Raw genomic sequence first — 3,107 nt, 5'->3', positions numbered from 1 at the left:
ACTGTTCATTCCTTTTATGTTTGTTTTTGTAGTTGGCTTTATGGGCTTGTGGTTCTCTCCTTTGGGCTTTGCTGTGAGATTTTTAATATCTTGTGTTTTCTTGGTGTAGGTACCTTCCATGTGTTGGAGTTTTCCTTCTAGGATCCTCTGTAGGACTGGATTAGTAGGTAGATACTGTTTGAATTTGGTTTTGTCCAGGAATATTTTGGTTTCTCCATCTACGTTGAATGAGAGTTTTGCTGGGTATAGTAGCCTGGGCTGGCATTTCTGTTCTCTTAGAGTTTTCATGACCACTGTCTGACCAGGCACTTTTGGCTTTCATAGTCTCTATGAGAAGTCTGATATAATTCTGATAGGTATACCTTTTCCTTGCATCTTTTAATATTCTTTCTTTCATCTGTGTGTTTAGTGTTTTATTATGTGACAAGAGGAGTTTTTTTTTTTTATAGTCCCCCTCCCCTTTTTTTTTCTCGTGTTCTATTCTTCTTGTACCTTTACGGCCATCTCTTTCTATAGGTTGGGGAAGTTTTTTCCTCTGATTTTGTTGCAGATTTTCTTGATGTCCTTTGAGCTGGCAATTTTCATTCACCTCTCTTCCAGTTATTCTTAGATTTGGTCTTTTCATTGTGTCCCAAATTTCCTGGATATTTTGAGTTAGGAGGTTTTATGTTTTGAATGTTTTTTGACTGTGTTGTCAGTCTCTTCTACAGCATCTTCTGCACCTGGGAGTCTCTCTTATATCTCCTGTATTCTGTTGATGATATTTACATCTGTAATGCCTGACCTCTTTCCTAGGTTTTCAATTTCCAGGTTTCCTCTATTTGTGTTTCTTAATTGTTTCTCCTTCCACTTTTAGGTCTTGGACCGCTCTATGCAATTCCTTCACCTGTTTGATTGTTTTTCCTGTTTTTCTTTTTTTTTGTTTCTCAATTTTTTTATTNTTATTATTTTCTTTATTTACATTTCAAATGCTATCCCGAAAGTTCCCTATACCCCCCCACCCCTGCTCCCCTACCCACCCACTCCCACTNCTTGGCCCNGGCCTTCCCTTGTGCTGGGTCATATAAAGTTTGCAAGACCAAGGGGCCTCTCTTCCCAGTGATGGCTGATTAGGCCATCTTCTGCTACATATGCAGCTAGAGACACGAGCTCAGGGGGTACTGGTTAGTTCATATTGTTGTTCCACCTACAGGGTTGCAGCCCCCTTCAGCTCCTTGGATACTTTCTGTAGCTCCTCCATTGGTGGCTGTGTGTTCCATCCAATAGCTGATTGTGAGCATCCACTTCTGTGTTTGCCGGGCACTGGCATAGCCTCACAAGAGGCTGCAATATCAGGGTCCCTTCAGCAGAATCTTGCTGGCATGTGCATTAGTATCTAGGTTTGGTGGCTGAGGATGGGATGTATTCCCGGATGGGGTAGTCTCTGGATAGTCCATCCTTTCATCTTAGCAAAAACCCCATTAAAAAATGGGGTACAGAGCTAAATAAAGAATTCTCAACTGAGGTGGCGTACACCTTTAATCTCAGCATTTGGGAGGCAAAGGTAGGCGGATTTCTGAGTTCGAGGCCAGCCTGGTGTACAAAATGCGTTCCAGGACAGCCAGGGCTATACAGAGAAACCCTGTCTAGAAAACCAAAACAAAACAAAAACAAAATCAAACAAAAAAGTCAGGGTTTCTCTGTGTAGCCTTGGCTGTCCTGGAACTCATTTTGTACACCAGGCTGGCCTCAAACTCAGAAATCCACCTGCCTCTGTCTTTCAAGTGCTTGGATTAAAGTCGTGAGCCACCACCACCTCCTGGCTCAAGGGTAGACTTCTATTTTTATTCTACTGATGGTAAAACTGAGGGTCACTAAGTGGCTTCTGAATATACTTAATTGGAACTGTTCAGCTTACACATGTTGTACTTCTAATTCATTAGTAATTGAAGTGGAAACCGCCTGAACCAGGCATGGCTGCACATGCCTATATTCATGGTGCTTACAAAGTGAGGACAGCAGGATTTCACAGTCATCCAAGTTAAAAGTGGTCAACAGGATGTGTTCCAAGGTCCAGAGAGCCAAGGCAGACTGTGATTGTCTCATGCCAGTAGCCACAGTCTTCCCTGCAGGTCCAGAACTTAGGGGTCATGACACCAGGAAGTGTTTTCTGAGATGTTTACCATTGTTAGTTTTCTATTCTTCATGTTTTTTGCACAAGATTACCTAGGTCACTTCAGGATCAGATTCTCCCACAAGTGAAAAAAAAATATCCTCAGGCTGGGATGAGCTTCCTAATGGCATATTCAATGCAAACTCTTCATCCCTGAAAAAAAACAAATACACAGTCAAAAGAAATGCACAAAGTAGGTTTTCTTCATGCGTTCGTGAATTATTTTTCATCCTTAACAAACAAGATTTTGGAACAAATTTGGGAATAGGTAAAGAATAGAAAATGAAGCAGGAAATAATGCAATATTTTTACTTAACATGTACAAAAGTACAATTTAAATAAGCACCTTGCCAGATACACAGCCTAGCAGTTAACATAAACTGGATACTGCTACAGTAGACAGGGGTCCCATTCCCCAAACTACCTGGTTGATAACTATTGCTGCGAAAAATTTGCTGTTGCCTTCTGGTCTCAGAGTATACAGAGCCGAGACACATGCACGCAAAATAAAATTGAAATACATATAAAATAAAAATTTAAAACTATAGCTCAAAAACCTGGAATTCTCCACACTGAAGTCACGCCCCTGAGATAGACAGCAGCCTGGCTGGTTGGAATGCAACTCTTTCTTGTCCTGCACTGATGCTCCCATTACCTTCCTCTGAACCAGCTTGCTCAGGAGGAAAGCTGCTTTCCTAGAGGTTGGAGTAGCTCAGGAGAATGGTTCATGTAAGAGCAGGAACCACAGTAGTGTTAGGTGACTTTTCCAATATTCTATGTTTGTGTTTTGTGTCCCTTGTATGTGTGAGAATTGTGGCACTGATAATCTTTTAACTCTATCTTCGAAATCCTACTTTATGATTAAAATGTAGACTTGGGTTATAAATCTCCATGTGCCTCTGGCTAGACTTGCAGACTCCTTTCCCTATTGCTGTGTTTCAAAGGATGACCTGGG

This window comes from Mus pahari, unplaced genomic scaffold (genome assembly GCF_900095145.1).
Source record: "Mus pahari unplaced genomic scaffold, PAHARI_EIJ_v1.1 scaffold_5705_1, whole genome shotgun sequence".
Taxonomy (NCBI): Eukaryota; Metazoa; Chordata; class Mammalia; order Rodentia; family Muridae; genus Mus; species Mus pahari.
Note: the sequence above shows the minus strand (reverse complement) of the source record.